We start from the raw sequence: 22,546 nt of genomic DNA on the forward strand, positions 1-22,546 counted from the left end.
CCAGGCACTGGAACTCAGGCATCCATGTTTGAAGGAGAAAAGTAATGCCTTCTGGCCATCTCCCAGCCAAGTTCCCAAGTTCTGGGGTATGATCCAGTGGTTAGCACAAGGAGGCATAACTCTCAACCAAGAGGCTATGTGTGGACATCCTGCTGAAGGTGGTCACTGTAGGAGTATGGCAGTGTGGCCACAGGCATCCTCAGTGCCAGAGAACAGCCTGGGACAAGTTTGATTCCCTCATGCTGGTGTAGCCTTCTGCAAATCTTCCTTGCTTGTGCTGGGTTAGATTCCAGCCACAGTTCAAACCCAAGATCAGGTGCATGGCAACAAAGGACACTTGGAACAAGTAGTTGCAGAAAGTCAAGGGTGAAGTAGTGGACCAGGCCTTTGACAGCAGTCAGACTAAGCTGACCATGCCACTATAGCCTGAAAAAAGGTGTCACAGGCACAATGTGGGCAATAAGCGCAAGGCTTTCCAAAGAACACCCCATCTTCTCCATGAGAAAGGGCTCAGTGGAAAGCAAAAGAGAGATCAGACAGACCAAAATATTGCAAGGAGCAAATCCACAGCTATAAATCTATAGTCCCTCATTAATCTTTCAGATACCAGGACATCCATCTTAGTTGCTAGTTTTCAAGGGAAAGGGACTCATCTACTGATCTATGATCTGGTCAGTGCATTCTGGGGTTTACCAGGAATGAAAATTGTACACATACAGTCCATCAGGTGAAAACTCAGTTTAAATAGCTAAGCTTCATTTTCCCAGAAGCTTCTACCCCCTGCTCAAGCTAAAACAGGATCTCGACAACAGATGAAGGTCTTCACTGTGTCCTACACAAACAGGTTGCTGGCACAGTTCTGTATGTGAGCTATTAGGTGATCATGAATTGGGGATGCATATTTTATAAAGCTAATCTTATGCAAATATTTCATTTAGGGAGCATAAGCTTCCCCTGCTAATCCATGACAAAATACATGCTATGCATTGTAGAGTACAATGGTGCAGTAAGGAGCACTGATTAAGGTACATATTAAATAGATGAACTAGTCCGTGGTGCTAAAATACACAGAGCAGAGTTCAAAGCTCTTCAGTGCCTGTGTGGCCTGGCCCGTCACTCCTGAGGACAATCATCCTTTAAAGTCTGGGCACTGGGAATGCTAAGCCTTCTCATCAAAGCAATGCTTCAGATGAAATCAGTTTTTGAGTTGTCTGGCAGAGGATAGGGTTGAGGAAAGGGCAGGGGAAAGGCAAATGCTACATCTTGAAATAAAATGTAAGATCCAAGCATAACACAGCTATCTGTTGGAAGCACAAGGGCAGTTAATAATCCTGCCCCCAAGTCACAGCACTCAGGAACTCCTCACGATAGGGCAGGACCTCACTGCAGCAGGCATAGTGCACACACAGCTGAGGAAGAGATGTGCCTTACTATTCAGGCACTTCCAGGGGCAACATGCATAACTGCTTCAACGTCAGAAACCAGACAGCTATTATTAACTGAAACCCACTTTCCCACTTTCCTTTAAAGAAGACAACTCTCCACTATCAAAAGAGGGAGTTAGGCTCAGTAAGTCTGCAGTTCTGATCTTAATGGGCTTCACGTTGTTGCCATTATTAGACAAGCCTTAACCATGTGGGTGGAAGCAGAAAGCCTGCCAAGAGCTAGGAGACAAATAAGAAACTATGTGAAGAATGGGGATTTCTGATGAGAGCTTCTGATGATGAATCCCCTGCTACTGTGATCGTGAGAACAGGGCCAGAAGTCTCAGCTCTGAGCTGCCTTTCCTCTGCCGTCAGTGCTCTCACTGCAGCGTTGGAGCAAAAATGCGACGGTTATAAAAAGCGACATGATCAATGATCCATACAAGGGACATTACAAAGTAACTACCTTGTCAAAATGATATAAGGAGGAGCGATTATAGCAAAAAGCAAATAGGCCTTGGTGATGCTTTTTTTTCCTGATAAAAGTAGGTTGAAGAATCCAAGACACATCAAAGCTGGCAGTTTACTGAATTTGGCAGTGGTTCAAAGCTAGAACCTCTTGTTCATGCTGCATAGAGCTCGCACATGCTATCTACAAGAGGTAAGGGATGAGGAGCACAGATGCCTCGCACAGAATAAAGGAGTGAACTGATAATTCTTCCCGAGTTCCAGAGGATGCTCTATGCAGCCCCCAACACACAAAATAAACAGCAGAAAGTGCTGTACTGAAATACAAATAACAAATAACTGAAATACTGAAATAACAAATCCCTGACACTCAAGGCTGACAGGAGGTATAAAGGAATCATTTAAAAAAATACACTCCATTGAGCCCCTGATATAAAATAAAAAGACAAGGGGAGTTGTTTACAAAGACTATCCATGCACTTAAATCCACACAAAAAGCTGTATTCAAGTGAAAGGTGAGGAGGGGGTGAGGATACCGCCTATGCTGGAGCTAAAGCTTCAAAGCAGTTTTTCTCAGCGACGACTGCATCCGGAATTTAGCACGTTTCAGCAGTAAGTAGGAGCTCAGACAATTTTTAACTTGTCTAATTATAGCATGTTGGTAGCAATACTATAATTATGAGACTCTCATATATATGCTTAGAAGAGCTTCTGCTGCCAAGGAGAGGTGTTAGCAACAGTAAGTGTCCCCTGTATACACCGAGCTAATTTAGCTCTTGTTAAAATATATGTACGGGCTCAGATGCCTGAGTGGTCCCTTCAGCTGAACAAGTCCCCCTGCAGAAGCAGTAGCTAAAAGCATTCAGTCCCCAGTAAAAGCAATGCATGCTAGCTTTGATCTGCAGATTTAGGCTGATGTACTTCATTTCTTATTTCCAACAGGAAGCAAGAGCACAAACAACTTTGCGGTTGAAGTGATGTGGTAACTCATTAAACAGCAGTAACTTGGCATTTCTGAGTTCCGGCTGTTTTGTCCTGACACAGGGAAGCCATCCCAGAGATGAAAGGGTCCTGAGACATCCCACAGCAGCCATTCCCACACAAAGGCCAGAGGCAGCAGTGAACAAGCCACAGCAACTTTCAATTTTAGGAAAACTCAGTGCATAAAATTACTCCAACAATAAACTAAAACCAGCTACTATTCCAACCTTACTAAATCTCCACCTTTTAAATAAGAAAAACACAATTACAAGAATACAGAACTCTTCAAAATTTATTAGATAAAAACTTGGTATTTAAAGTTATCAAGTAATAACAGTACAGCTATTAGACATTGATGGAGCCAAACCAGAAAACGAGATTGGTTCAGAAACAGACTCTTTTATCACAGAAAACACTGAAAAGATGAACCTTACATGCAACAGACAAAACTGCAACAGGACGCAAAAGGAGGAAGTTGCCTCATTTAAAATTGAGTTATGTGAAAGAAAGCCAAGGACTGGGTCTCATAACTTCAGTATTTTCACAAAAGTGGTTGCTCAAAGGTGTAGATGCACTAACCTGCTACTCAGGAAAGCAGTCAACACAACCCACATCACATCATCAGCACATTGCAGCTAAGCAAATGGATATTGATGTGAGAGGCTAGTACATGGTTTCTGATAATTGTGTAATCATGCCATCCTCCTACAGCGTTTCAAATAAACCAATAGATGCAAGAAACCCTAATAATTGTTAGTGAGGCTGTTCAAGCACTAAAGTGAGAATTCGTGACTGGAAACAAAGGTTGCAGCAGACAAATTGACAGGTTTTAACAGACTACAGCTTGGAAATGTTGTAAGTGCAAAAAACATATTGTAAGCAGGAAGTTGGAATTAAGGATAGAGACCAAATTCTGCATCAGAGGTACAGGAGAAATGGTAGATGTAATCAAAATAAGTATCAGGCTTAAAGAAAAACTGTAAAACTAAAAGACAGGACTGCAAATGCAAATGCATTTGTTCATAAAAGAAGAGTCTTTGGATAAATGTCACCTCAGCAGCATGAAAAAAAACCTCACTTTTGGAAGCAAACCCAAGTATATTAAAATACTGCTTTCATATTGAAGTCATAAGCAGCCATTTGCTGTTTTAAATTGGTATTATTGGTATTTCTTTGATTAAAAGACTTCCGAGGGAGGCAGTGGGCTCAAGAAGAAATTAGGGAGACTGACCAGGGCATTGCTTTTGATAAAGTCCTTTTTCAAAAGCGTACATCAGGCTTGTTTCTTCGCACAACAGCAGTACTGTGCTCCCAGAGACAGCAGCCTCTGCCCAAAGTAAGAACTCTTCTTCTTTCCCAGGACCTCACCATGACCTCCTGTGGACTTTTACACAAGGTCTTGGTTGGCAGTTGCACTCTCAACCTATACACTTGGGACATGGTGACCGATGTGGCTGAGGATGTTCATTTTAGGTGCTAACCTTGCACAGCAGGAATAGTTCAGTATCTTTGGCTATGCTCACGAAAATCTCACTGTGCCTAGGGATGCAGGAATTGATTTGATCATCTTTAAGACCTTTGCTTATTTACAATGAGGCCTCTCTGAAGAGCTACCAGAATTGTACCCGATCTTTCCTTGGAGCTCCTTGGATCATTATCAAAATGACTCCAGGGTGGTGCCACATTTCTATACACTTCTCTCATCTCCTAATTATTTGAGGTCCACTCTGCATGCATGCAGTGGGAAAGATCCCCTGCCCTGAATTTACAGTGTAAGTGGTCAAAACAAAGAGTTAGGGAGGAAGAGACGAATATCCACCATTATTTATCTCAGTCTGCCTGTATCCACTATTGTTCACAGCTGGGAAAAAATGCATTCCTAAGAGAATAAAAGCCAAACCACCCCTCCTTCCCAGGGAAAACCAAACTACTTTTCACCTAACAAAAAGCAAGCTTATTCTTAAATATCCCCTACACAAAAACTAACCTGGATTAGTGACTCTTCCTCTCAAGAAGGCTACAGAGACTACAGGGCAAAGGCAGGGTCTGCCTACACAGGTGAGAGCTGGAGCCATCCTAAGAAGTGGGAATGGATATCTGAACACTTCATATCAGGCAAAAAGTTTACTCTCACCTTAGATCTTAGGCTGAGCAAGCAACAGTCAGCACATTGGGAAGAAGATAGGCAGGGGAGGGCTCAGTGTTGTGTGCTGAGGCTTTAGTATCCTGCAGCCAGGAAGGGAGGCTTCAGGAGATCACAGACAGTGACCCTACAATAAAACAGACTGTTAAAATCATATGCAATAGTTTTCACTCAGGACAAATGTCCAGGTACAATGATTTTATCAAAACACAGAAAAAATCTTCTGTGAACACTGAAGACTGAAAAAGGAAAGGAGCTATAGCAGGATTTGAGTTCTCTGTAGGGGAACAGCCTCCTCAAAAACATGACTGCAGTAATGAGTTAACAACTATCCCAGCTATCAGGTAAGAGATAGTGCCATGAATTTCAACAACAAGGCAATCTGAATGGATTAAATACTTGAAAAATTCCAATGCGGAATGACAACTGTTCAGAGTAATGTACAAGTTTTCAGATAAAATTTCAAAAAGTACTTTCTCTTATCTCCTCTTTTGCATTGAGACAACACGATTTACTATTTGCTTTAAGCAGTGAGACAAGGTTTTCTCTCAACAACAGGATTCACAAACAGTTTACACGGGCTGCAATTAAAGGAAAAGGCACATGGAGCAAGGCACATGAAGAAGGATTACAAATGCTGCCCTTAACCGCTCCTCCAAAGCAGAACATCTAACACTCTTAACGGAAATACAGTGTTGTACTCCTACTCATTATACTGAGTAACGTGACAGGTCCAAATCCCAGTCCCACTAGTTCTGAGATAAAGCAGAAAACTGGTGACAGACTAATGTTTATGATGTTGTTCTGGAAGAATGAACAGTGTTTTGAAGGATTAGATGTTGTAATCCATACAGTAAGTCAACAAAAAGGCCCCATAACAGGAACAAGCAAGGAGTAAGCATCCAATTACTAATGCAACATAATGCAGTTTATACTTTATTCACCCCTCTGTGATTACCATTAGCTCTTATAAAATCACTCTGCAACAGCAGAAGCTGCTTGCTACATGAAGTGACATTACACTTTACTCCTTGAAGAGCTTCTACTCTTAACTGCAGATGTGCCCAGAGCGTGAGAGGAATATCCAAAAGCAAGCAGGGAACAGTGAGCAAGGCCAGCCTCTGGGAACATTCTGGAGTGGCAGCAGAGCCAGTGGAAGAGAGGAGTACCAGGGAGATCCTTGCATCCTGCTCCCTCCCTTGCACACTGCAATCATCAGCAAAAGCCCCAAACGGGCTAAGGTGGGTCATACCTTAGCAGTGACTGGGATTGCCCCAGAGAGGTATTCTTTAAGTACAGGGCTGTAAACAAGACACTCCTAATTGCCTCTTCTAAGGTAGACCTGACAAAGAGGAGACAGAGCGAGAAAGACACATGGGCACCACCCACATGTGTTAGCTGAATATCTTCCTCTGGGTTAAGTGACCACTTTCTTCATGCCCAGTTTGAAACTACCCGCTCCTTTAATACTTGCTCATCAGAAACACCTTTGAATTCTCCATGTGTCTCCTATTAGCAGCCCCAGCAATCATACCTCAGAACAGCCAGGTAGTGTGTTCACACCAGTTTTATGCTGGAATCTCAGAGTTGCAGCTTCATCCAGCCATGTGCTTCTGAGACCCGCCAAAATTGTGAAGAAAACCTCAGCTGGAAGCTTTTTCTATGAAGATCAAGTTCTTCAAAGTTAAAGTTGTACAAACAGCATGAAGCATTCGTGGTTTGCACAACAGAAGAAAACACCGTATTCCGAAGAGACAGATGCTGAAACTTCAAGCCTGATACTTTAGTCCAGTGTTCGATTTAAAGAGAACAGTAATCGCATCCTACTTATCTCTCTGATAAAGAACGTGGAGCTGCTGCAGTCAGCCTGGAGGGAAGCCAAGGCAAACCCAAGCAGAACTGAAAAGTCCCGTTAAGATGACTGAGTGGCAAATGAGGGCTATTTATTCTAATCAATTTGTTAATTTACTTCAGGAAAAACTGGACTAATTTATTTCTAATCAAAACAAGGACCTATTCATTACTGTGTCTATAATGAGCCACTACTAAATAGGCATAGCTAGGATTTCTAATAGATGCCTGAAAAAGAAGACAGACTCGGTAACTTACCCCCTCAAAAGAAGACCATTCAGAAGAAGACTCGTTTCCATGCAACACACACTTCTACCAGTTTATCCAGGATAATTTCAAACAGCGCATTGATGGACATTCTACTCTGAACTCTTTTGCCTCCCCAGTGGTGTAGCCCTCACTGACTCTTCACTCTATTTTCAGTAGTTCCAGCTGTTCTCCTCCTATCTGTACTCTCAGACACTAGCATCTATTTAACCTCTTTCTTTTGCTTTATTTTGTTTGCTTGCTTTAATGAGGATAATGGTATCTACTGAGGCCTCTTGCCACCTCTGCTGCTGCTATCTGGCCTGGGTCACTTAGGACTCCACTTTCCACAGTGCTCAGATTCTGCCTCTTCTCTCTCTTAATGCAGGATTACAATAGTTATGAGACACGGGTAAAAATCAAATGCAAGGTATTTAAAATTTACCTTAAATCTGCCCTAGCAGTCTTTCTGTCTAAATCCCTAATTCTGTTTAATTGGCTCTTCTCTGAACTCCAGCCTCATCGATCCCGCTCTGATAACGAGGTCTCTGAAGCCCATCCTGAGCAAATACACCAGCAGCAATTTCAACATGGTTTGATGGAGAGATTAATGGCAATGTCTTCACTCCTGGCAAACTTGCAGGTGCTCCAAGGGGGCAGGTACAATGCTGGGGCTCAGTACACATGCACCCCAGAATGATACTGGCCAGCCCCTACCCCTCATCAAACACCAAACCTTTAGTGCCAGAACATTTGGCATTATTTGCTTAGTTCTCCCAAATGGTTAATTCTGAAATTACAGTTCCCTCAGCGTGACCTTGCTCTTGTTCTGTGACTGATAGCAGCATGAGCACTTCGGAGAGGCCATGAGAGGGAGGAACCAGCAACTCAAAAGGCGGGCAGGAAGTCTTATGCTGGAGCTGGACTGGCAAAGCCCAAGTCCCCCCTCCCCCCCCCCCCCCCCCCAGCTTCATCCTTTCCACATCAGCAGCTGTTTCCCCCTTCTTCAGTGCCAGCTGCTCAACACTCTGCACATACAGAGCCTTATTAAAGCCCACCACCAAGCAAGAAGATCAAGTGGAGGGAGCCAAAATGGGTGCGTGCCAACCCCTGGCAGGCTTGGGACACAGCATGGGTACCAGGCAGTAGCACCTCCCTCTCCTACTCTGGATGCTGCTCACTTCCCTGCTACCACCTGCCTCTCCACATACACTCCCTATACTCCACTCCATCCCTTTTTGCATCTAAAGTTGCAAATGGTTCTTATTTTTATTTTTAAACCACCAGATTGAGTCTTAGTTATTTAAGCATCTTCCAGATTTAGAAAGCTGTTTTGGCTGTGAAAGTAACACTCAGTGCAATCATATCTCATCAATAAACCATGGAAACAAATGTGTACACCCATTGGAAAGCAACTTTATTTAAAGCACATTGAAATGTCACGTTCAGATTTACAGATGTGAAAAGCCTAACACTGGTCACGTTTCAGTGAGCTCACGACATTTTAGCTCAAGTGAGAAAAAACAGGACTTGTGCCTTGCTCCGTTAATTTTGCTAAGAGCAAGGTTGCCTGATTCCCCTCAAACAAGAGGGGATGCCTTGGAAATATCCAAAACACAAACTTGGGCAAAGGGCCTTCAGAAAGGAGAGTTGTGCTGGCTTTCAGGGTTTTTTTATTCAAAGTGTTAAAGCACACAGGCACGGACAGCTGTGAGTGCTCATGCCTTAGTGAAAACTGCTACAAAGCCTCAAATCACATGCTCAAAAGTCATACAGGTCTTGGTCCTTCAAAGAGAAAGGTAAATGGCTCAGGCTTTAAAATGAAAACACCCATAATCAAACCAAAAAGCATTCCTATTAACATCTTACTCCAATAAAGAAATAAGATTAAACAAAAAACTATGGAATAGCCTTGATGTCTGCTTTGGAGACAGATTTTTTTTCTTGTCCCAGGAAGAGCTTATGTGAGATTGTTTCTGACCCCACTGTGCAAACATGCTGTGGTATCGCGTAGCCCATGTATGGCCCAGCATCACCTCTGGGGACTGTTTGCACACTGAGCCTCAATCAGGTGAGGCAAGGTTGCAGCACTGGTTCAGGTAAACGGCCATGGACATGACACCAGCATGTTCCTACCAGGAGAAGCCACTGGATGCTGATTTGGCATGGTTAGCCTTGATGGCTTCACCTTCTATAGCCACAGAGGAGTCTCTGAGATACTCTTTTAACGTGAACTTTCCAAAATTGCTTCCTACAGAGTGAAGACACTTGATCTTAAACAAACCCCATGCAAATTGCTGCTTGACTTCTCTCCTTTGCAAAGCAAAGCTGTTCTTTATTTATGTAACATTTTCATTTAATTAGCAAAGAGATGGAACAAACTCTTAGAGGAAAAAAAAAATTAAAAGGTCACCTTCCATCATGACAGAGTATGTGAGAGGGGGAAAGAAACAAACTGCTTTCTCCCCACTGGCCATACCAACACCAAAAAAGCACCCTCACTATTGCTTTGTTAGGACCTCGCAGAGGTAATGAAGGGGCTGGAGTGTTTAGAGGGGACTTTTCCTCCTTTGTTCAGCATCTGGGCCACCATTTTGCCAGCATCTGGAAAGGTGTCGAAGAGAATGCCTTGAGATTCCTTCCTCGGACATCCGACACTGTGGGGACGGGCTCAGCATATGCATCTAAATTACACAACAAAACCAGGCAGTTTATTCTATAACCGAGCTAAAATTCTACATATTTACTGCAACCAGAACTTACATTCAAAACGCTATGATGTCGTGAAGCCTATTACTCAAAACACAGGGGAAAACACACCAACCACGTTTGCCTGTGACCCTTAATTTAGTCCCTCATTAAGATAGTCTTTAATTACACGATCCCATATTGTTTTTCACCGGAGCCTCCAGCTTCCATTGCCTGTGCAGGGATGGGCACCCCCTACACAACCAGGAGCCGCTCAGCCGTCCCTCCACGCGTGGATGCCGGCCTCCTCCTTCGGGACGCGACTGGGACCCCACGCCCGGAACCCCTCGCTGCCCTATCCCCTTTCCCCGATTGGCCCTGAGCGGCCGTGACGTCACAGCGCCCCCTCCGCCGCCGCCCGTAAGCCCCCCGCACCACTCTTACGTCACGGTCAGCCCACGGCCAGCTCGGGGGCGGAGCCCCCTCCCGTCCCCCGCCCCGCCCCGGCGGCGCCGCAGCGTGACAGAGCCGGCCGGCGCCCTCCCGTCTCCCTCAGCGCCGCCGCTGCAGCCGCAGGTAGGGTCGCGGTCCCCGGGTGGGACGGAGGGTAAAGCTGGAGGAGATGGAGGCGGGAAGGTACCGGTTGGGGGCCGCGGGGCGCGCAGTAAGCGCAGTAGCGGTGCTCCGTCCCCCGTTCGGCCGGTCTGGGGGAGGGAGGGAGGGAGAGCCGGAGCGGGGGGGAGGACCGGGGATTTCTTCGGTAGCGTCTTTCCCCGGTGCAGTTAGTTAAGAGCATGATGCAATCCCGCATTGCCATGGCTACTGCATCCCTGCGCGGCCGCGGCTCCTTCCGCCGTGGTGGGGAACGGAGTCGGGAGGAGTAATACGAGCTGGAAGGGGGATAACCCTTCCTCCGCCCCCCAGCTGCGTTTGACGGCGAGGAAACGGCCGTACTCTGCCTCTCCGGAGGGGGCTGAGTGCTGCTACGGCTCCAGACAACACAGCCCTGACCCCGTTTATCCCCCAGCGTATGTGGACCCCGGGAATGGGGCTGGGAGGCAGCGGGAGGGCCCGGGGCGAAGGTGGCGGTGGCTGCTGCTGCTCCTCCGTCTCCCCCGGCTCGGCTCCCCCTGCTCTTTGCTCACCGCCCCTGCCAGCGTTACCGGGTTGGAAATGGAGCCGCTGGAAGGGTTAATTTCCGGGTTGGTCTGTGGGACAGGGTGGACGCCACGTTAAACTAGTGCCTTGATAGGCAGCGCATCAAAAAGGTGCCCTGCCGTTTTAAAATCTAAATGTCTAAACGGTACAAGCATTTGAAAAGAAGTAGAAAAGGAAGGGCATGTGGTAGAAATGTGTCACTATGTCAGATGTGTGTGCATGCTCTTTGTTAAAAACTTTATGACTTTGCTTTTATCTCTTCCATCTCCTGGAAACCGTTGGGCATCCGCAGCATTAGAAGCTGACAATGCTATGCAGAGTATCGTCTTGGGCAGTTTGTTTTCTCCTTCCCTGCCTACGCTGACTGCTTTTCTGCCCTCATCCCTCCCCTCCCGCTTCCCAGGGATGCAGCAGCTAAGGATCCGACTCTGGAGAGAGCTTTCCGGCACCGATCCGTGCTGTGAACCTGCAGACAAAAAGGCAGTTTGCCAGACCTGAGGAGGAATAGTTAACACCTTGGCTTGCTCAGAAAGAAGGGCTCCTGGCAGACAGCAAGCGGCATTTCTCCCTCTAGCAGCTGGCTGTGCTGCCTGCTCAGTGTCCCAGCCATGGTTGAACGGCAGTGCCCCGAACTGCTGATTTGTATTCTCACAGTGCTCTGTGTGATCTCGGGTGATCTGGGATTCAGTACCACGGCGAAAAATGGGAGCAAAGCGCTCAGCCGGCTGCTAGCAATGGCCAGGGAAAACAAGGCAGGGGCATAGCTGCAGTTAGGATGCTTCCTTCCTGTCAGGAAGTCTCTGAAACCGCTCTGTGTAAATGGAAACACACCCTGCAGCTGAAACCAGAGGAGAGCAAGCGTGCAGGCATCTCTCGTGGTGGCACAGCCTTTAGCTGGAGTTTTGGGCCAGGTTGCTCTGCCAGGATCTGGCACAGCCACAGGCCCACCATAAACGGTTGCCTGAAGGTTATCGCTGCTGGCCCCGGCTGGGTGGAGGGTTTTGCAGCTGCGAAGTTTTATAGATGTGGGCTAACAGCGTCACTTTTTCTTTGCTGTTAGAAACCTTGATAGCTAGAGGTAAAGACACTGTCCTCACTGCTGCTAACAGAAGTTGAAGCTGCGTCAGGGAGAGTAAGCCCATGTGCTCATGATCGTCTGATGCTGTTTAGCAACAAAACCTGGAGTTGCTTTTGGAAACATTCAAGTATTTCAAGTGCAGTAGACTTAGTCTGTTTTCAGAGCAGTGAGTAGCCAAGGCATTTACTCTGGCTGGGGGGGAGCTGCACTTGCATGCACAGAGTGAGGCTTTCCCTTGTAAACTTGTGGTGCCTGGAGATGGCTGGGAGCAGCTGAGTGGAGATCCCTTTCCAGCTTTACGTGAACTAAGGAGCAGATGAAAAGGACTACTGTGCTGAGTTTGCTGAGGTTAAGAGTGGGTTTACCCTCGTGCCAGCTGACATGGGTCAAGGATGCTAAAAGACATGCCAGAATTTTGCTGGATTTTGCTGAATTTCTTACAAGTACACGTTACATATGTAATGCCCGGTCGAAGCCCCTAGGGACTTCTTTGTGCTTTTTATCCGTAAGTAGCTATGTGAATTTATCGTTACTGTCCTGTATTTTAGCATTCAAATGCAACCAGAGAGAGCAGCAATGCAATTAGCAGGAAATGTAGCTTTGTCTTGCAAGCTGGGAAAGGGTCTGACTTCAGTCCGTTTGCCTCGCTGTGCTTTCTAAAAAGCAACTGCTCTTTGTGTGGTTTAGTAACCTTTTCATACCAGCAGCTGATCAAATGGAGTGGCTTTGACTAAAACTCATGCGTATTTGGTATATAAATATAGCATCATTAAGTATACTGAGTCTATTTAAGACTTTTTACGAGGGCATGTAGGGGTAGGACAAGGAGGAATGGCTTAAAACTGACAGAGGGGAGATTTAGATTAGATATTAAGAAGAAGTTCTTTACTACCCTGTTTACTAGGGGATGGTGAGGCGCTGGAACAGGTTGCCCAGAGAAGCTGTGGCTGCCGCATCCCTGGCAGTGTTCAAGGCCAGGTTGGATGGGGCTTGGAGCAACCTGGTCTAGTGGAAGATGTCCCTGCCCATGGCAGGGAGGTTGGAACTAGAAGATCTTTAAGGTGCCTTCCAACCTAAACCATTTCATGATTCTATGTACTGTCTAACCAGTCTGTGGGTATACTTATTGCAGTATTTTTAGTAAGTTGATGTTGTCTTTACTTTCTCAGCAAGAATTCCGTCTTGTTGCATTCCTTGCTTTTAGTGCACTCGGAGTTAAAATAAAATATTTTGAATTCTAAAGTCTAATCTCCTCTTTCCCTGCTGACCTTTATTTTGTGTTGTTTACAGGAGGAATTAACTTAAGAGATGATAAGATTAATGATCAAAACAAAAACCTTGATTGGAAATAAGGCCCCAAATCCATTAGGTCTCTCTGGGCAGCACCTGTAATTGCTCATTCTTTTGTGACTTGCTGGGAGCAGATTTTTGAAATATGTTTGAGGATTCATGTTTTTGGAATGATGGTGGAGCTAGCAATGTTACAGGATTTCAGGCTGATGGAGCACTCGAGTCTGGCAGCCACAAGTGGAAAGGCTGGCAGCGAGAGCAATCCAGAGCTGCCCCTTGGGAAGCATATTCCCAATGGGAATGTAAGTGACATTCAGTTGGTAATTGGTTAAATACTCTCAAGTACCGAGCTGACCTTGTTCCTTTACCTCCCTTATTTTGGGGCAGCAAACATTGCAACATCAAAAGCTTCTGTTCCTGCTGAGGTCAGGAAAAAAAACCACCCGTACAGAGAGCAAGGTGGTGGTGCTTACAAGGTTACAGTGCTCATCTGTGCCTGCCTTCTAGTGGTCTCTGTAGTCCTTGCTCCATGGCGCAGACAAACCAAGTCTCCCAGTTAACACCATCTGAGACAAATACTGGGGAGAGAAACAGAAATTCTATGTGGTCTCACTTTAAAACAGCATCATGTCTCTGTGTCTTGTTGCCTCTCTGTCCCTCTTGGAGCTAGCACTAAAAGAATGTCACCTTCAGCATTCATCCTTGCTGCTGCCTGCTGCTGCCCAACAGGCAGGGCAGGAGGGGTGTGGTGGAGCAGAGCAACAGTTGGGTGCGAGGGTGGGCTCAGTGGCGTTTTGGGTGTCATCTTGCCACCAGCACAGGAGGTGGCTTAGGTAGTGCTCTGCTCACTGCCTGACCAGGGGTTCCTGCTGTTACAGCAAGAAGCCAGAGCTCCCATGCACAGTCATTTCCTGGGATGGGTTGTGCCATAGAGATTCCTTCAGCCTTGGAAGGAATTTGGGAGCAAATGTGCTCTTGGAGGCATGTTTGTTGTTTATTTTATTCCAGACATGAAGGGAAGGGTTTGTTCTCTGACTTCAGAGGCAGGGATGGGATGCTCTTTAACTGCTGAGGAGCAGAGCCACAGATACCTCTACCTATTATTTTTTGGCTTGCTTTTACTCCCATGAGTGGCACACTGCCTTGAGATGGGTCACAAGCAAACTCTGTTGCCTGTTCAAAGCTATTAAAGCTCCACTTAGATTTGGCAGCAACTCATATAGGTTGTATATATACATCCTCATATAGGATGTATAGCTGATGCTGCTGTTTGCTGTAACTTCCCCTGCATAAAACTGAACAACTTGCTCATTTTGTCCTCTTAATCTTTCATAACCTCCTTTCACTGCCATGTCTGAATTTAGTTGTGTAGGGTGAGATCTGTAAAACTGTTTAAACATAGGAATACTTCGGGGGCTATTAGCCTCAGCTCGTCACAGTAATGCTTTGTGTTTTTGCAACATACGAAATTATGTTCTTCCAGGATGCAACATATGCTTTTGAAAGCTGTCTGACTATAGCAGACTTAGGAAATTGATGCTTACTGCATGCTAGTCAGAGCACACTTCTCTGTGTGCATCCAGACATTTACAAAAGTGACAGTAATCCTTGTAATCTGTGGCATATGCAGTATCGTTGCTAATTTGTTTTGTGATTCTTAAAAGATACTAAAAATGCAGAAGATTCCTCAAATATGAAGGGTTTATGCGTACTAGCATTGGAAAAACTTTTTCCCTTGTATGGAAGATCACACACAAGGACAAATGAAAAGGATAATCAGTGAATTACATAGAAGTTACTGTGTTTAAAAACTTATCTGTAGTTCTAATTGCTTTGCTCTGGCCTTTCCTAAGGCTGTTTAAATTTGGTGTTGCAGCAATACGGTTAAGAGGACATTGGTTAGGCTGACATCCATGGAGTTCCTGAGTGCTGATTGATGGAAGTGTTTTTTATCTGGGTTCCTGAGGGCACCATAGCCTGTTCCCTGCATCTGGCAGGACCGCAGTTACATTTCTGTTTGATAAAGGTACTGCAAACAACCATCTGGATTGATTTTTTTGATTGACAAATAAATGTTGCTTCTAATCCTGCTATGGAAGCAACTGAGTCGCTGTGGACTCTATGCAGTGGCTTTCCCTAGACCCATTTAATGAAATTAATCTCCTAAAATTTATTGCCTTGGTTTCTGTATTTATGTTTTGGCATTTAGGACGCATCATCTAACAGGGTAAATAAGAGCACAAGAGTAAACTTGTCTGAAGTATGTGGTCGGTAAATGCTTTCCTGGTGTGTTCAATGCGTTGGAGAATTATTCAGTTTCCTTGATGAAATGGTTGACTCATGTGAAACACAAAGCATCAAGCATTTAGAAAGCACAATGGCAGTCTAATAAATTCCCTTACCAGGTGTAGAGATTTTACAGATGCATGCTGCTAAGTGTAATTGTTACTTCTCCAAGAACAAATGAATCATGCTGCTTATGCTGAACATGGTGCTGTGAATTAAGAGTTGGTCTCAGCATCCCTTTTCATCTGGGTATTTTGCATGTCCTTATTAAAGCATTACCAGCGGTAGAAGTTGTGCTTCATTAATGATAGCTTTGTTGATGACCAACAGTATACTGAGCAGGTAGAAATACAAACACTTTCCATGAACGTGTATTTATGCTAAAGTTGTTTATCTCAATGTCAAAGCTTCATACTGAACATTTGCCTGCCAAGTGAGGTGCTTTGGGCGATGACTGAATAAACTGAGTTGCATGAACACAACTTGCTTGTGCTGATGTATAACAAATGTGGAATAAACCTTTTTTCCTGCATTCTCACGTTCTGCCCTGCTCTTTGAGCCTCTACCCTTGAGACACTGGGTCAGCATTTTGAATACTGACTGTTCCTCTTCTGTTATCCCTTGGAAGCGCTCCTCTCCCTCTGTGACCCTTAGAAAACCTTTTTCTTCTTGCTGTCTGTCTCTGCTGTGACTCCAGGGTTGTTGCTTTCTTCCTACACTCAAGCTTAGGCTGTCTGCTATAAAACTTAGGCTTGGTTTCAAAAAGGCTGTGGTTTTGATTTCAGGTAGCACTCCAGCTTTTAAGGTGTATGCATGCTGATGGATGTTTCTGTTGGTGTTACGGTTCTTAAGGATGTTAGATGAAAATGAACACATTAATAATTTGCCAAATAATGTGGTTTAGCCTACTAAACCAAATACACCTCAAAGCATCCTATGGTTTTAGGCCATATGTTTAGCTAATTAAGGGCATAAGCACTTCTTTCTTTTCCTTTTTTATTTTTTGCCCCTTCCATTTATGCTGTTACAAACTTGCTGGGAAACATTTCAGATTAAGGCAGCATTTCTGCTGTGCACTTTTTGGCTCAGGAGTCCCTAGCAAGTGCTAATTGCAGGAAAACACCTTCTTCTCTTAGATGCCATATGGTTGTGGGCTTGGAGCAGACCGCAGCTTAGTGGAGGAGCTCCTCTGCCCCTGCTGAGGTGAAAACACAGTATCTGTATTCAGGTAGAGGTCTCAAAGATCTAATCAGGCCTTGAAGCTCTTAGAAGTAAGCAAAAGAAATTTACTTGTATATTTGCCTCTACTTTATCAATTGCCAACGCAGGGATCCGAACATAAAGGTCTAGTTCTTGAGCTGGTCCTGTGTCCTCAGGTTTAGTTTCATTTGTAATGATGTAGACTTGGGAAACTACAGACCAATCTTTATAGGCTTCCCCTTGGATGTGATATTTCTATGCGCATAATTTAATCAGAAAGCTTCTGTTAACCTTTTCCTGAGGGATTGGATTATCTCCTGCTCCTGGGTGGCACTTAAAAATGCTGATGTTTTGCATCGTTATTTTTAGAATTATCTCCTAGTCAAACAGTAGGGAGAACCTTTGACTTAAATAACAATAATTAAACCTTTAACCTGTTAGGAGGTTGACATTCTCCAATGCTTACCATTGCCCTGCCCTTTGGAAAAAGAAACTCAAGAATCCTTTTTGCTTGCTGAAGTTCAGTTAGCATGCTAGTTTGGGTGCATGGCATGTGTGCTTACCAAAAAGCATCTACATGTTGCAGTTCATTCACGTGGCTGCTCACATGCTTTTGAGCAGGACCTCACGTCGTAGCTGCAGGAAAATGATGGTAGAGGCACAGGAATCGGGATTTAGCTTTGAAGGACACCGTGATAGTTGTGCTTGCATTTTTATGTGTATGCTTATGTGGGTTGCAGGATAGCAGATGTTAGGATGAATGTCCATTTACAGTTTGGTGGCTCATTTCTCTTCTGCAGTACGGTCATGGAGAGGGTGCTCTTAGCTGGTCACAGACCCTGTGAACTGGTGCAAGCTCTCAGGTCTTTGTCCTAAGTTAGGGTCATGCTCGCATCATGTATTTGTCCCTCAGTTCACTTTGTCACTCAGTTCCATTTTCGCGTATTGGTAAGCTTTGCACTAGTCTTGTGAACTTACTCCATGCATAAAGCCTCATTAATGGGGAAAATATCTTCGCTTGCAGCATAGTTCATAACTTTCTTTTTTCACTGGCATGTGATACAGTGACAGAAAATAAGCTGCTAGTCCAGCAGGCCTGGTTTTGTGTGGGTTTTTCTCTGCCTCCTTAGCAGATCTAAGCAGAAAAGCCTTTGAGAAAGATTTGGGCAGGTTTTTTAATATGTTATTGAATTCTGACTTATGTGCCGCTCTGAAAGCACAGCTTACACAGTGGTTACCTCTGCAGCCTCTCATTTGCTCCAGCTACAGCAGAGGTGGCTGTGCTTGCCTGGCCCCAGCCACCAGACTAAGCTGTGGACTGGGAAATGACCTCTGCAAGAGATTAAAACACAGTGTAAGAGCTAGAGGAAGACACAAGTGTGAGGGAGCAATATAGGGTGGCAGACCTGTGTTACATAGTGATGGAGAGAGACAGCACTAAGCACATCAGTAAGGAGTTACTGCATTTGGCAAGCCTGGTCTGCTTGATTAAAATGGGGATTAAAACTAATAATAGTACAGGTAGTCATAGAAGGGCCATTGTGTTTTAATGTAGATTGTTACCCTACTAATGCATGGGCTGCTGCTGCTGCCGCCTCTACGTGCTTATAGGTAAAAATTGTGCACAGACATAAGCTATTTTTAAAGCTAATGATGGTGTTGGACCGCTTGTCATGAGAATTTAAATGGTTGTAGCTCTGTGTCCCAGTTTCAGCTGGGATAATGTTAGTTTGCTTCCCATTAGCTGGTACAGTGCTGCCTTTTTGATTTAGTGTGAGAATAATGCTGGTAACACACTGATGTTTTAGCTGTTGCTGAGCAGTGTTTACCCTGATAAAGGACTTTTCAGTCTCTCATGCTCTGCTGGTGAGGAGAGGCACAAGAAGCCAGATGGGAGGACAGCCAGGACAGTTGATCCAAACTATCCAGAGGGTACAGTGGGGATAAAAGGGAGACAAGGGAATATGTGGGTGCCTTCTGGAAGGAAATGGGAGACCCGGCTACCAGGGACATGGAGAAGGCTGAGGTACTCAGTTACTTTTTTGCCTCAGTCTTCACTGTCAAGAGCTCCAGCATCGCTGCCCCAGTTGCAGAAGGCAAAGGCAGTGACTGAGAGAATGAGGAACTGCCTACTGCAGGGGAAGATCAGGTTCGAGACCATCAAGTGTACGAGTCTGTGAGACCTGATAAGATGCATCCACAGGTCCTGAGGGAACTGATGGATGTAGCTGCCAAGCCATTATCTATCATGTTTGAGAAGTTGTGGCAGTCTGGTGAAGTTCCTGCTGACTGCACAAGGGGAAATATAACCCCCATTTTTAAAAGGGTGGGTAAAAAAGGAAGACCTGGGGAGCAACAGACCAGTCAGTGTCACCTCGTTGCCTGGCAAGATCATAGAACACACCCTTCTGGAAACTGTACTAGGACACATGAATCCCTGTGGCAGGGGGCTTGAAATAAGATGATCTTTAAGGTCCCTTCCAACCCAAACCATTCTGTGATAGTATGATATTCCATACCATAGAATGTCATGCCCTGTATATAAACTGGTGGCAGTTGGCTGGGAGAGGCTGATCATTGCTGGAGACGGGCTGGGCATCAGTCAGCAGGTGGTGAGCAATTGTGTTGTGCATCACTTGTCTCTCTTAGGTTTTATTCCTCTGACTTTCTTTTTGTTAGTTTTCTTCGTTATTATTATACTTTACTTTGTTTCCATTATTAAACTGTTATTATCTCAATCAATGCACTTTGTCTTTTTCTGATTCTCCTCCCCATCCCACTGGAGGTTGTGGCAGCCAGCAAGCAGTTGTGTGATACTTAGTTGCTGGCTGGATTTAAACCTCAACGCTCTCCTCTGGTCTTGCAGCCTTCATCAGATTCCCAACTAATTCTCCAGAGGACATACTCTGTCCTCCGCTTTTACTTGACAGATTCCTGGAACCTCTTGACTTTCTTACCCTTTCTTCTGCCCTTTCTAAACCATCGTCATCTCCCTTTGAAGCAAGCAAAAGCAGGCTGCAAATCTGCCCATGCCTTCCAGAACAAAAATAACATCCTTTGGTACTTCTTTATATTGATTTCTTGTTCTATCACCACTGCTAAGTGGTTGCATTAAGGTACAGGAAGGGACTGCTAATGCTGTTTTCAGGCATTTTTCTCTCATTTTTTTTAATCTGTCTAATCGGTTCATTCCTTCTGAATTCGTTAGAGCTCGTTTAGATAAGATATTCAAATCTAAAGTCTAGCTGAGCAATTGCAGAGCTATAATGAATTTCCAGTTATGCAGACTTGAATACTTATTGGTTTCACAAAACAGGAGGTTCAAACAATGCACCAACACAAGTGTCAGTTGCATGTGGTACAGTTCCGTTTTCTAAGCATTTGCAGGGATTGACTTTGTGTCTTAAAATATACATTTACAAAGCTGTTAAAACACAGATTTGAGTCCTGAGGGATGCACTTGTTGAGAACATGGAGATGTTGTCAGGTTTTAATAATCTTTTACAGTGTATGAAGATGATCATCTTGGAGTGAAGGTTTCGCATCCTTTAGTGCTGTGTTGCCTTTGAAGGAGAGATGGATAGCCTTGGGAGGAGATGACTGTCTTTGAACCTACAGTGACAGAGGCTCTTAGTTGCCAGTTGCAGGCGTGAAGGAGCTTAGCAATGAAGTTAAGGGGTTTCCTACTGTCCTCCCCACTCTGTTTTTCCTTGCAGCTCCTTTTCTGATTTCCGTAAGTCTCTCTGTATCTATTTTAAAGGCTTTGTCTTTCAAAAGCTTATCCACCCAATGCCTTGGGAGGTTGTTTTGCAGAACAGAGGAGCAGGGCTGGGGTTTGGGCCAAATCGATGAAGGAGCCCTAATAAGTCGTTGGCTCTGACACCTCCCTCCTTATAACAGCATCACTCTGCTGAGACCTCTAGCAAATCCCCACCTAAGCTGTCGTGAATGTTAACCAAATCTGTCTTTTTGTGTGTGGTTTGTGGCGTTTTGTTTTGTTTTTCCTTCCTCTTTTCCTCCACCAAGTACCAGTTCCTGTGTGAGGCTGTGAACTTGAGCGTTTGGCTTCCCTGGCCCAGAATAACAGGTCTATTTAAATGAAGAGCTGCTTCACTGCTGTTTGTTTTAGAGATGACACATCTGTGTGGGGAACTTGTATTACAGGGAGATGAAAACTGTGAAAAATAACCTCCAACCGCAGTAATTGTCTTTTGATATTTGAAACATTGTTTCATGAAAGAAGTTTCTTGCACAAAAGCATGTTTTGCTCTTAGCATGCAGTAAAAATAGAGCTGTGGTGGTGGCGAGATTCCAGAGGGGGAAACTTTCACAGAGTTGCTAAACATGAATAAGCAATTTCATTGCCTGAAGTATCATTCTGCATCCTACACATTCTGTACAAAATATATATGGAATAGGAGCACTAAGAATGTAAAAGTTTGGGTTTACCTGCTGAGCAACTTTTAATATGTTGCCATCCGTGTAATAGATGTGCACAGAGTTTTACAACAGAGGCTGAAGAGCTTGTCTTTTGTCCAGGGCTCAAAAAGTTGCTTTACATGGATGGCATATGAAACACAACTTCTTTCCTGTCTTTCATTCTTGGCAGAATATGAGAGCTTATAAAACACACTGTAAGTTAGGTTTTCACTTTGCTGCAAGCAGCATAGTAAGGGAGAAAGTTTTGTTTCCCATGTAGAAATCACTTTCTAATTATCCAGCAATGTGTTTCTCTCATAGGATGAATTTAATTATAAGCTTTGGCCATCAAGTAAAAAATGTTTGTTGTTATCAGGAAAATCAAACTTCCCATTGAAATTTAGTCTTAGGCTACTACACTCAAGGTGTGACTCAAATCACAGGTTGTTGGTAATCATTTCTTACAGTATAACGTGCTCTAAGGCTGAGAACTAAAAGGGATACTTCCCTTCTGTCTTCAAAGTTCTCAGCTGACCAGCATGTAGTAAATGTTCTGTCATATTCACTGTCTCTTTAGCTTTTTATTCTTTTTATTTTAATCTTTTCTGTGTATTTATTTTTATTAGCACTGCTTCTATTGGAATATTTTGCTGTATTTAGATTGAATAAAACGTTTAAGTTGCCTTTTTTTTTTCCTCTTTTTTTCCCCAGAAATCTGTCATTGGTCTGTCAGTGGTTAGCATTCTCCCCCTTCTCCTTGAGTCTTCTCACATCTGGCCTGCCTTGAGACCATCATTAGTCCTGCAGTTTTCAAGACAGAAACATAGTAAAGTGTCTTAAAATTGGTCTCCATATTTTGAACAATAAGGGAGGGAAGGAAGGCTGTTGTTTGCTTTTTATAGTGCAGTAATATGTCTGTAAGTTAGCTCTGCGTGACATATCCTGTATGGCCTTTTGTTATTTCACATTTTCTTTTTTCTGTAGTTTTCACTAGAACTGTTTATATGTAAAATGATGTGTGTGCAGTGCCTTTTATTTTGGCCTTCTCTTAATAGCCTTTTAGAATTCAGCTTTAAAAATTCTGCGTCTTTTTGTGTACCTGTTTTATTTGCCTTTCTTTTTGCTATGGTTCCATTTTCTTGCTGGGTGCAGTGTGATAGCTTTTCTCATCTGCAGTCAGGTAAGACCTTACTGTCACACATGTGCCTGCCTCATGCTGATGCTTCTTCTGCAGTAAATCAGGTGGTGGAACAGCCATGTCTGAAAGCTGATCTTCTTACTAGGTTGATTTTTTTGGGGGGCTACCTCAGTTTT

At 44.3% G+C, this 22,546-nt stretch overlaps 1 protein-coding gene across 1 annotated transcript in view; it reads left to right on the top strand.

The window, feature by feature from the left end:
- The first annotated feature begins 10,305 nt into the window (after nucleotides 1-10,305).
- Nucleotides 10,306-22,546, top strand: part of ELOVL5 (ELOVL fatty acid elongase 5) — a 40,928-nt gene continuing 28,687 nt past the window's right edge. The window contains exon 1 of the mRNA XM_080616671.1: nucleotides 10,306-10,377. The gene's annotated coding sequence lies outside the window, so the exon portion shown is untranslated. The remainder of the gene's footprint in view (nucleotides 10,378-22,546) is intronic.

Source organism: Psittacula echo (genome assembly GCF_963264785.1).
Source record: "Psittacula echo genome assembly, chromosome: 4".
NCBI classification, from domain to species: Eukaryota; Metazoa; Chordata; class Aves; order Psittaciformes; family Psittacidae; genus Psittacula; species Psittacula echo.